The sequence below is a fragment of the Zonotrichia leucophrys genome, chromosome 7 (genome assembly GCF_028769735.1).
Source record: "Zonotrichia leucophrys gambelii isolate GWCS_2022_RI chromosome 7, RI_Zleu_2.0, whole genome shotgun sequence".
NCBI classification, from domain to species: domain Eukaryota; kingdom Metazoa; phylum Chordata; class Aves; order Passeriformes; family Passerellidae; genus Zonotrichia; species Zonotrichia leucophrys.
The window spans coordinates 33,046,773-33,059,399 of NC_088177.1; the positions used below are offsets into that span (position 1 = coordinate 33,046,773).

Genomic DNA, 12,627 nt, shown 5'->3' on the forward strand with positions numbered 1-12,627 from the left:
GATATATATGCTAGTTTGGATTCAGAGCCCATTTAAGAACATCTTCCTTATCTCTGAGGGAATTTGCATGCCTCACTGTTCCCCTTGCACAATGAGGAAAGCCTGACCCTCCAGCTTGTGAAAATCACCCCACAGCTTGTGAAAATTACCCCACTTTTGCATCAAATTTTTTGCCTGGGTGTAGTGACCCAGCCCTGATTGGGAGAGATAACTTGACCAGCCAGAACCGAGCTGGGCTGACAGGAAATGGGCAAGCTCAGTTCTGCAAGGAGCTGCTCAGCTGGGCTGCTGCTGCTGCTGCGTGGGATGTGAGGATAAGGAATCCTTCCAGGATGAGATCTGGGACACAGATCTGTGTGTGGGCTTCCCCACCAGGGTCACATAAGACCCCTGCTCCTGCAACAGAATTTGAGAGGAGTGCTCAGCATAGTTTGAATATCCCAGCGTGGGGTGGGGGTAAGGGAGCAGCTGGGGGGCTCTTCCTCTCACCCTTCATCCTCATGGGAATTAAACATGAGAGCTAAGTGCTCCTTTTCTGAAGCTATTATTGGCAACCAATGCAAAATGTCCCTTTTCATGACAAGTAAATGACCTGCTAAGTACAAGCTATAAAAATTCAGGTCATGTTTTCTGTTTCATTAATATGCTGCCTGACAAAGCCTTTGCCTGCTGGGGCTCTCTGCTGGGGAATGGGAGTTAGAAAACCCTTAAGGATTTCTCACTGTCATTATGAGACAGAAAGGCAAACAGGCTTCTGAAGGAAAGAGGGCTCCCAAAAGACAAGGCTTTGTGTCCTGATCTCGCGAACAACCACAGGAGGAGGCAAGTAATGCCATTTATGCACACAGTCCCAGTAGTGTGGGGTTCGAATGCTTTTATGTTTCACTAATAGCTGGGCCTGACTGTCCCAGAAGTCAATAAGAAGGTTCTTTTGATTGCAACAGGCAGTGGACCAAAAATGCTATTTAGACACAGAAATGTTTGTTAAGTTGGCAAGGAGGGGGAGAAGAACAATACTAATCAGAAAGAGAATTCAAGGGAGAGTCTATCTGAAATGTTTTTCCACAAAAATCATAGAAGGGTTTACATGGGAAGAGCTCTCTAAGATCATCAAGTCCAGTCATTAACCCAACACTGCCAAGGCCACCACTAAACCATGTTCCTAAGTGCCACCTCTAAACCTCTGTTAAACACTTCCAGGGCTGATGACTCCATCACTTCGTGGGCAGTCTGACCAAGGCCTGACCACCCTAACAGTGAATAATTTTTTTCTAACAAACATCCAATCTTAACCTTCCTCAGTACATTGAGGGCATTTTCTCCCATCCTGTCCCTGGCTGCCTGGGAGAACAGACTGACCCTCCCCTGGATACAAGCTCTCTTCAGGGAGTTATACAGAGCAATAAGGTCACCCCTGAGCCTCCTTTTCTTCAGGCTAAACACCCTCAGCTCCCTCAAATGCTTCTCATAGGATTTGTGCTTCAGACCTTTCACCAGCTCCCACAGTGATTGTAGTCTTTGGGCCAGTAGCATCAAGATTTTATTTAATGTGGTTGTTCTTTCCACATAAAAATGTCTTTCAGAAATCAGAGAACTGCCTCCCTTGCAGGAGACATCCAAGGTGGATTCAGAGTGTGCATCACTTCTAGCTGTAACTACAGGGATTTCCCATAAAGGATGTAGTGAGGCTGGACCTTCATTCACATGCTTGGCTCAAGCTGGATTAATCTAAAGTTGGGTTCTGGATTTAAACCTTTTTCCAATGTAAGGAGTTTGAGCTTGAAGGACTTTGAAGACTATTAGGTTTTGCTCTTGGCAATATTGAGCAGGATGTGTCCTGCCTTCCTGAGTATGTTCTCTGGGCTTGCAGGGTGGTAACTGATGTGCCTAGGGCTGAGGTTTGGCTTTCCACCTCCAGGTCAATTCCCATCTTCTCACCTGTCTGCTCCCTCAACTACAAGCTGATAAAGTGAGTTTCATGTGAAGAGCATGGAGGCTGAGATACAGCAGGGAGATCCAAAATGTAACCTGAATGCCATTCAAAGGGTTATAAACATATAATTTATAAATAAAAATCACTGTCGTTCAGAGAGCTGTAAATATTTCCTTGAGCCACCAGGTATTTCCAGATTTGGCATACAAATGTCCTGATGAATTACTTCTTGCCAAAGGTAGGTTTTAGTGCCCTTTGTGTGGTTCAATACCATGTATTTTTTTCTCTGCTGTGCTCTTGCCCAGAATGCCAATGTTTTAGAGCAGCACTATCAGCCTCATTCCAGGGATACTCAGCCTGCAATGAATGCATTGATTCATAGCTTATTTTCAAAGCCAGCAGGAATTGCTATGCTGATCTGCTCTGACCTCGAGCATTCAGTGGGCACAGGAGTATTTATAGCTCTGTTTACAGCACTCTGCTCTGTATACAAGAGAGCAGGGACAAGAGCAGGTTCCCTGTCCCAGTGTAGGTTTGACAGCCACTACAAGTTCAACTGCTTTATTAAGGTATTGCCCTCAGTAACCGGCAGGGCAGATTAGAGAGAGCAATTCCAGAGCACGTGGGCAGGGAGTCACCCACACACAGCACTTGTGCATACAGTTATGGTCTGCCTGCAGCACAAGCAGAAATAAGCTCCAGGTGCAAGGACAGAGATCTGGGAAATCCTGGGCTTGTCTTTCTCAGTCTCCTTGCTAAGCCTGTCTTGTGTCTTCTCTTGGGGGATCCCCTGTCCTATGTTTTAACCATAGGGAAGCAGCCCAAAAGATGCATAAGATCACTGGATGACTGAAATGAGCTTAGGAATAAAAAATAACTTGTAGGGAGGTTCTAGAGAGCAGCAAGACAGAGCCACGACCAATTGCAGATGTTTCAGCTCTCCGAGTACAACATGTCTCAGACACTTATATGTGTGTTCCCTGCTTTGTACTTGGAGTCACGGGCCAGGACACAGTGTGTTCCAGAGCACACCATGCTGCTGCGTTTCAGATGTGGTGATGAACAGACCTGCCCCAAGCTCAAGCAGTCCCAGAAGGTAAACGCACTTCTATGTGTGTAACTGAGACCATTAAAGTGGAAACTGCTGAAAGTTACCTCACTTTCCACTTGCCATGCCCTGTCTTCATGCCTTGCAGCAAACAGCCAGTCTGCATGACCATTTGTCTTTCCCCTGAGCTTAACTCTGTTCCTGAGCTCCTGATGTGTGGTGAATGTCCAGCCAGAAACCTGAGCAACAACCAAATCTATTCATTAGACAGATTAGCTAGTTTTTCTTCCTGTTCAAGGTCAGATTTCTGCAGGTTAATGCCCTGGAACTGCCAGTGCAACATAGGACACCCGTATCACTTTTCTCCCAGTAAAATGGAATTAGAACATTATTTTCATAGCTCAATTTTGCTAGAGTTATGATTGACATGTGTCCAGTCAAATTCTCCTGAGAGCCTGCCTTTTTCACCAAACTGTATTTGTGAGTGAACACATAATTGTCCAACATTGTACAACCCTCGGATGAAATCCCCAAGAGGAAAAGTAATTGCTTTTTTACATGCACAAAAGTAAAATCAGCTGGAGCTAATGCTCTGATAGTTAAGAGAAGCAGTTATTAATATCTCTGCATGGAGGCAGCACAGCCACCAAGGCCTTGCTACTGTGAATCTCACAGTCTTGCTCTTGGGCAAAGTATATGCAGTCATCTCTAATCTGTTCCATCTCTCCCCAAGCAGCTCACCCAGCACCGCGAACAAATTGCCTGCAAATGTCGTCATCGGGCTTCATCTGGCACTATCTCTTCTTCTGTCTGGGTCACTGATTTCCTCATCTCCTCTGCCTTGAAACTCACATCTCACATTAATTTGTGGCTCTCTGGTACTGAAGCAGCTGCACTGTGCCTTTGCTGCTCAACACCAGCAGCTTTCAGCCTCTGAAGTGTCCTTCAGTGCTGCTCACATGAAGACCTCCTGAATGTGTCTCAAGTGGCCTCCCTGCCTGCCACATAACAACATGTGGTCTGCCAGCTTTTGTTTCATCACAAGAGAGCTTAGAGCTCTTCTGCTTTCGGAAATTGGGTAAGATTCAGTCTCCTTCCTACAATGACTCAGTGTGCTGCAGAAATTACTCCTGCCTTGTATGAGCAGCCACTGTGGATCTCTCAGAGCTGTGCCAGTCTCTGCTAGCCACCAGCTGCCTTCTGGAGAGCAGAGCAAAGACCTGGGGCTGCTCCACGCTCTGGTCTTATGATTGCTAAATATAGGCCATTGATAAATAACACAAATGCATGAAGGGCACAAAATCAACAGTTGTTGCAGGTGCTAATGCAGCCTTCTCCTCTGTTCTTTCACCCGTGTCACTGACGCCTTTCAACATCACCCTTTGCATTTTGAGTAGGTATTGTAGCTTTGCACAGCTATTTCCAAGGACCTAATCTGGCCAGCAGAAACTTTCCTTGTGTTTTATTAGGAGTAATAAAAGTCTCACCTTTCCTCAACACTTGTAAACTGAGTGCCTCTGACACGGAAGTAAGTACAAGATGTGAAGCCCTTACTCCTAAATTAATGGTGATCTTAATGGGAATGATTCTATTCAAAGGAAGTGTCAGATAAAATAAGTCTATTTCCTTAGGGAAGTGTGTTCTTTTATAAAGCTCTGCCAATCCTTGCTTTTTTGGAAACCAAATTGGCAGTCTCTTTGTTTCACAGCCAAATTCCTGATCCTAGGCCTGGAGTATGTCTGGAAAAACATTTCTAGAGAATCCCCTGTTATAAATAACCTAGAGGAGGGAAGTATCCTTTGTATCCTTCCTAGAACAAAGAGCAGCAGGCTGTAAAAGGGCATGGAGAAAGGGCTGATCTCTTGTAGTAGAGAAAAAAAATCTTGATCTTGAGGCTGATGTTTGCAGCATGTGCTCAGGATGAGTCACATGAAAGGCAAATTGAGATAAGAGCAAAGACTCCTGAAAGAAAACGGCCGATTTTAATCTCTGTATCCCAGTTTACATGGTCTTTGCTGTAGAAATAAAAGCTCTGCACCCCCCTGTAATGTCTCCTTAAAAGATGCAGCACCCCTGCAGCACCCTTGCACCAGCTCCCCTGAGCTTCCTACCTGTGCCCTCACTGTATATTCCCTAAGCCTCTCAGGAGGTTTGTTCTTTGTGACCCATTTATAGAGGGTGCTCATGGTCAGCCTGTCCCAGCCCTCCTGCAGCTGTCACAGCCACTCCATGTCCCATCTCCAGCCATGCTGACTCTGAGGAAGTCACATGAGAAATTCTATCAGTTGATGTAGTTTATGTAGTTGCATGGGAATATCACTAGATGTCCTCTACTGCTAAGCAGCTTCACCATGGTCTGTGCCAAGCACCAGGGAAATCTGGTGAAATCAATCTCAGTTGTTATGGCTTCATTGTTCCTGGTCCATAGAAGCAGAGCAATATTGTTCATCCATAGCCTGAAGGTCTGATCTGCTTTCTCTGACCAACTGGACCCACAGTGGCAGCAAAGCTACTGCATTGTCTTCATGCAGGTTTGGAGTCAACTGGCAGTGTAGGAACACTTCAACGTTTTCCTTTGCAGCTCATTTGAGATTGTGCCATCTGACAGAGCTCAGGCTGTGGTCTCTGTGCTCTTCTCCAAACTCAACACCAAGGGTCAAGCCCACAGGGCTCTGCTCTGATCCAATCTGGTGCAGGATGGTGCTTTTCCCCGCAAGGTGCAGGCAGGTACAGTTCCCTGCTCCAGTACAACCTGCCTGTCCTCCAGACAGTGATGCCAGCAGCACCTTGGGTTAGTTCTTGGGAGGGCCACTGCATCCCCTCAAACCCCATCTCCATCCCCTGACTTCCATGAAGTGACCTCTTATCCCTGGCTATATGGCACCAGCAGGAACTTGTACTGACAAAAATCTTATGCATTGCACTGTTCCTGAAAGGAAAACTTTTTTCCTTTTTTTCTTTTTATTTTTTCTTTTTTTTTTATTTATTTTGTGCAAATAGTCTCTGTCTTGCTGTGGTGCTGTGCAAAGCCTTATGTTTGCAACCTCCTGCTGCAGAGCCTGGGCAAGGGAAGTGTCCCCAGCAGCCCAAAAGGCAGCTGCCAACAAAACAAGCTAAGAGGCTCATGCTGCCCTAACCCACTCAGCTTTAATATGGGATAATTCAGCCACATTCATCTAGACCTAATAGTGAAATACTATGCTTACATACATAATGCATCCTCTGATTTAGCGAGAGCTCGCCTGAAGTATAATCTGACTTGAGGAGTTCAGAGGTTGCATGGTCACTTTAATCTAGTCACTGAAGCTGAAACAGACTGGAAATGTCATGTGCTGAAATCTGTATGGGGGAAACGTTGGCTGAAATTTTAAGGCACTCTTTTCTTTTAGCTTTCTATTTCGTTCCAAGGTTTGAAGTGTCACCCATCCTGCACTCACATCCCCCCAGGGAGGGCTGGTAAAGGGGAGGCTCTTGATGCCACTGCCTCTGCTGTCAAACTGAACATGATGCTTTGTTTGAGGGCTCCTTGGGGTGACTCAGCAGGATACAAAAATGCACTTTAAAAGGAGTTGTATTTTATAAGCGCTCAACCACAGCAGCAATTCCCCTTTAGCAATGTTGTTAACTAATACGCACTACAAGAAATTAAATGCTGCTCCAGATACTGGATGGAATTGAAAGATGACTTTTTGCTTTCCTCCATCCATAATTTTAGTATTTCTTATGATAGGAAGGCTACTGAGAGCTGAGCAACAACCTGACATACAGATACCTGACATACAGGAGCCAGGCCACAGGCTTTTCCTGTCAGGTGTTACTGACTTTAGTATGAAATGCATCAGAGATTTTCAGATTTAGGTGTCTGAATATTTGGCTTGGTTGGCAAATGCAGCTATCTCCACAGAAGTAAAAATGTGCAGCTCTGAAGGGTGATTTGTTTAAGATGCCCAAATAGAAAGCTGGATGCTCTGATTTAAAGATCTAAACCTGAAGTCTTTGGCAGTCCCAGGACTGCTGTGTCCCCAGCATTTAGTGACAGCATTTCCACACTTCTGAGGGTGTATAAATGGCCTGCTGTGTGCAGCTTTGCCAGTTCTGCCCACCCTGGTGGCAAGATGTGCTGATAGCAAAAACCAGATTCCTCGTAGCCAGTCACCTCCATCACTGCTCTGGGATGATGAGGAGACTGTTTTGTCCTAGAGGGAAAATTTGTAACTAACAGAGAAGCTGTTTCACATCAAATTCAGGTGTAAACATGTGACTCCTTTTGACGAATGCAAATCTTACAAACCCAGCTGTCAATTCATGTGAACAAAACAAATCTGTCCCATGGTTTGGCTCAGAAACCTGTGGGGTTCTCCTGATCTGCTCCCTCTCACCTCTTCCGTGCTGCTGGACCTATGCAGGTTTTGAGGCAGATACTCACATATCTTGTTTGTAAAATGGCAGTACACTTCTCTCTGCTTCTTACAGGTGTGGAAAGAGAGCAAGGAGGCTGTCTTGTTCTGTGCATGCCACAGTGCTGTGCCAGACTCCTTGGGTAGATCTTTCTGGGGACTACTGGAGTGTACAGAATGCTAATTTAGCACAGGAGGAGAGCTGGGATTGTTCACTTGGGTTTAAGAAACATTTTGAGTTCCTGTACCTCTGCTTTGCGCACCACCAGGGAGGTAAGCCCTGACCTAGCATGGTTAATCTGCAGGTGACTAAATGTACCCTCTGAGATGCTGTGGGCACTCAGTCTGTACCTGAGCACCACCCAGGGTTGTGCCCAAGGTGCTCCTGTGGTAGGACACATCCTTCCTGCCATGGATTGTTCTCACACAGCCATCCCTAGCATCCTCTGTGAGGGCAGCATGTGTCACTAAGTGTGTGTAGGAGCGGGAGCAGAGCTTTTGCTGGTGTCAGGTGCAAGGTCTGAGGTGGCAAGGGAGCCCACAGGTGGCATGGGAAGTGCTGCTTTGGTTCTGCCTCCCAGTGTCAGTCAAGGGCACAAATGAGAGGTAAGAAAAGTAACCACTGCCTATGTGTCCCCCGAGTGCTATATAGGATGAGCTCTGGTGTATTAAACACGAATTCTCTTATTGGGATTAAAGTCGATGAAGCTTCTTCGTATTAAGTATGAATATATCAACAGATATATTTATATGGGGGAGAGGGAGAAGGGGAGTTGTGTGCGCACAGTAGCTGGTTCTCAAAGGCTCGGTGTGTGCCGTGTTCATGCGGCTGAACGGCGCTTGTGGCAGTCCGTGCCCTCCGGCTGCTGCCCCGTCCGTCAGACAGAACCGGCTCTTTACTCTCCCCCTCCTCCTCCTTCGCTGGCGGCTGCACAAACCCGGCGGCCGGAGGGTCGGTCCGCTCCCCTTCAGCCACAGCCCCGTGGGGCCCGGGTGCCGGGCGGGGAGAGCGGCCCGAGCGGTTTAAGGTGCCGCCGCCGCTGCCGCCCCGCTCCGCTCCACCTTAACGCGCGGCGGCGGCGGACGGGCCCATTGCCGCGCCGGGGGTCGGCGGGCGCGGGCCCGGGCCCCCGGGAGCCGCGCCGCCGCCGCGCCCGCCGGACAGCGACCCCCACGCGCGGCCCGAGCGGCCATCGCGGCCGAGCCGCAGGTGACGGCGGGTCCCCGCTCCGCCGCGAATCCCCCTCGGCGGCGCCCGGCCCGGCCCCCGGCGGCGGGGCCGGGCTATTTATAGCAGCCGCCGCGGCGATATAAGGGATGGCGGGCGCGGGCTGCGCGGCCGCGGCCGCCTGGGCCAGAGCGCTGCCGGGCCGCCTTAGGGCGGGCGCTGAGGGCGCGGCCCCGCAGCCCGGGTGAGCGGGCGGGGAGTGGGCTCGGAGCGGCGCCGCTCCGTTCTGTGAGCGGGGCGGGGGGACACGGCCAAACAAACAATAACCCGGGTGCGTTCTGCCCGTCCTCCGCGGGACAGCGCCGCGCACTTTCGGCGCTCCACGCGTGACAAGCCCGCGGGAGGGGCGGGACCGCCGTGACACCCGGCGGTAACCGCGGCGGGGCTTCCCCCTCTGCCTCTTTCCTCTCCCCACAGCGATTCCTGCTGAAATGCGGCGCCCCATGCTGGCATGAGCCCCGCCGTCGGGAGCAGCGCGCCCCGGGCACCGCCGCTTTCCCTGGCCGCAGCTCGGTGTCGGGAGCAAAGCGCTGTCGCCGACTGTCACCGCGGAGCCGCCGCTGGCGGCAGCGCCGGACGCCGGGCGAGGGACGGACGGTACGGACGGTACGGGGGAGCTCCGTGCGGCGGGCGGGCTGCGGGGGGCTCGGAGTCCGTGCCCCCTGAGAGCCGGGGAAAGGGAATGTATGGTGCTATGATTGGAGCGCCGTGCGGTCCGTGCCTGCTCCAGGGCGAGCGCTGGGGAGAGGGCTCGCTCTGAGTTACGCGGTGTAATGGAAGATCTTTGTAAGTAAGCTTGTGTTAGGGGTTGTTCCCGCCGCCACAGATTCAGAGTCACGATATTTTTTTTACTTTCCTACCCCGGGTGTGTATGGATGTGATCTGGGTATGCCGAGGATTCTTATCTTGCATTAAAATTGCTCTTGGATCACTGAGTACTTTGAATAACCTTCCATAACTTTTAGATTGATAGAGATGCTATCTTCAATTACAGAGAAAGGAGGAGGTACGGGTTTGGATTTGGTTAGTTTTGGTTTTTTGGTTTGGTTTTTTTTTCCTGGTTTTACTTTACTTTTACTTTGCTTTTATACTTTCTGCTGTAAGAAAACAAACTGAACCACAGATAGGACAAGGATTTTTAGGACCTTGTGATTGGGATTGCTGAGGATTAGAAAGAAAACTTGTAGGTTTTTTGTTTGTTTATTTACTTTAATCAATGGCTCAAGAGCCCTAGAAACAACGTATGAAGAAGCTCTGCTTCCTAGACAGAGAGAAACTTAAGCTAAAGCCACGCTGGCTGCAAGCTGAGGAGCAAGTTAAGTGTTAGACCTTGAGTGGATCACTCTCAAGCATCCTGCGCTCCTCTGCTCCAGTGACTCTCCTTGTCGTGCAACAAATTGGGACTTCACACCAGCAGGTCCGAGTGCAGACAGGGCTTTTCTTGGAAGAGCAAAGCTCACAGGAGAGCCTTGACCCCGGCGTCAGGCTTTCTCCCAGCACAGGGAGCTGCAGCCCTTCAGCACTGTCAGCTGGCACTGATCTCCAGTAATGCCACGGAAATACAAAAATCTAAGCCACCAAGTTCTCAGGTAGCTTAAATCATCTAAATTCAGATTTTGTCAGCAGGCTTAAAAGGATGCTATTGGCTGGAAATGTTCATGTACATCTTACCTGGAAACTGTTGTTCATACAAGAGTTGATATTAAGAAATGTGAATCAACTTTATAGTTGGATCAGCTATAGATGTGCTTTCTAAGGTTTCACTCTGAAATAACCTGGTTAGCTCAGGCTCTTTTTTGCATAAGAGAGATGCATTTCAAATGCCTAAAACTGTTACTTTTCTTTATGAAAGGTACTTGTATCTTGCTCTGAATCTGTTAAAATGGATTTGCAAAAACGGGGTCTGTTAATTTAAGAAAGGCTAGGAGAAAGATAAGAGAAAGAACAAGGGGTGTGGCAAGGAAATTGCGCGAAGTAACAGCTTTAAAGAAAAACTCTCTGTAGTAGAGCCTCAGACTGCCTAAGAGAGGTAAGATTTCTTTCTGGATATTTGAGCTGAAAATACCAAGCTGACAGTATCTCCTTAAAAATAATAACGTATGTAGAAAATAGATATGAATAGCTTCATATTGTAGTTCTGCATCAATTTGTCTTTCTTTGGTTTTGCTCCTCCATTCCAGGAGATATCCAATATGATAAGAGTGTATACCCAGATTGCAGAGGGCCAAACACGCCACTAACACCACTCCTGCACCAGAGCAGCTGGGTCAGAGCTGGCCCAGCACCTCTTTTCAGAAATTATCTGAGAGGCAGTTCTATTTATTGAAGTTTTTGGTGGGTATTTTCACAAGCTCCAAATTTTTTGCAGAGAATTCTAAGAATTGCAGAAACTAAACTTGCCTTCTTTGGGGGGAACTTCTTGGTATGTGTTGCTTTGGATGTTCTTTTCTTAACCTGGGACTGAGGCTAACACTAGGGAGGAATAGCATTGTATCAGAAGGTGATTAGAGAAGACTTTCTTCCTTCTCACTACCCTTTTTTTTTTGGGGACCTGGTGGAAAAATGGCATTTGGGGAATGAGAGGAGGAGGATGAGTCCTTCACTGAGCTGGTGTTGTAATTGACAAAGGCAATGTAAGGCAGGTGGATATAGAAAAAATAAGTGTGATGATTCATTATTGTTGTCATTGTGCTGGGTTTCTTACGCTCCTCTTTAACTGCAGCGTCCTGTACCCAAGTCCTCTCTGGCCCATTAGCTGCTCCATGTGCTCCTAGTGGTGTTTCTGGGCTGACAACATTTGAGCAGATGCTCCACTCCCTTCTCTTAATTCTAGAAGACTCCTTGAGGAAAACTGTTAAGCTTTAATCAATTCTGCCCTTTCATTTTTATCTTCCTTCCTTGGGTGTGAAGTCCTTTTGGTAGCTGGATTCAAGCCAAGATCTTCTACCCAAGCTGCCAAGCCTGGCATCCCTACTGGCTCCAGGTGAGTCAGTTCATTAGGATGAATCAGTATGCCCTGTAAAAGTTTTAGGCTCCAGACTTCAGCTTGGCCACTCTTAATAATCTGGTTTTGCCTGGTTTATTTGTTTGTCACTGCTTCAGCTAAGCTGTCACTTCTGATGGCTCCTTGCTTCAGACTTGCTCAGCCTTTGGAGCCATGCAGGGCCTTCAGCCAGTGTCCCTACACTTTGTGGAGCTGCTTTTGCCTCAGCATTGTAACTCCTCCATGACCACTCATCCCTTTACCTCTCTTATGTGCACAGTTAGGGGGGATTGCACCTCAGCATAGAAATGGGCAGCTCTCAATGCAGGGAGTTCTTCGGGACTCTGGAGGTGGAGAATATTAACATGAACCCACAGGAATGAAGAGGGGTCTGTTTTTGCATGGTGGAGGTGTTTGCATAAGCTTTTACTGTCATAAATAAGTCGATTGGGATTCAGGGGACACATTCAATGTGAAAAATAGGTATTAGTTTTCCAGCTTCCAAGGTAGGGCTGAGGAAGAGAATGGTGTTGAAAGATATGGAAATGTGCCTTGAAAGTAACCTTGCAAAGATGGATGACATTATTTTTGTTGTATGAAGCACCCAAATTTAACGAGGTATAAAGCAGAAGGCTTGGGAGGATTTGGTCCAAGTGAAAACAGAATGAGTGTGGGACTGGCAGATGGGAGGAACATGAGCCCACTCCTTGGTGGAGCTGTTGCTTCTTTCTCCTGTTGTTGCTTACAGGGGTGCTTGAAAGAAGATGCTTACTGGGGAGGGAAGAATAGCCTTCCTGTTCTACTTGAATGTCACTGGCTGTATTTTGCTCTGCGGGGAAACAAAGTTCCAGTGCTCCAGTGGGTCACATCCTGAGTGTCTGTATCCAAAGTAAATCTAGAGCAACACTGTCCACTTCAAAAATATCTGCAATAAGCCAAGACTAGCTCTTTCTGAACAGAGAGGATAAATGAGCAGCTGTAACTTCAGATGCTGAATTTTTTGGCATACTTGTTTTTTTAGAGATTTATGGCTCTTTT

At 47.9% G+C, this 12,627-nt stretch overlaps 1 protein-coding gene across 7 annotated transcripts in view; it reads left to right on the plus strand.

Annotated features, from left to right (window-relative positions):
* Window positions 1–8,465: 8,465 nt before the first annotated feature.
* MRAS (muscle RAS oncogene homolog) overlaps window positions 8,466–12,627 on the plus strand; it is a 39,608-nt gene continuing 35,446 nt past the window's right edge. For 2 of the 7 annotated variants that reach the window (XM_064718152.1, XM_064718155.1), the window contains exons 1-2: window positions 8,665–8,790; window positions 9,024–9,203. The gene's annotated coding sequence lies outside the window, so the exon portion shown is untranslated. Of the gene's footprint in view, window positions 8,589–8,663; window positions 8,878–9,023; window positions 9,213–12,627 lie in introns of those variants that run through there. The other 5 variants (XM_064718153.1, XM_064718159.1, XM_064718158.1 and 2 more) reach the window with 5 other exon arrangements.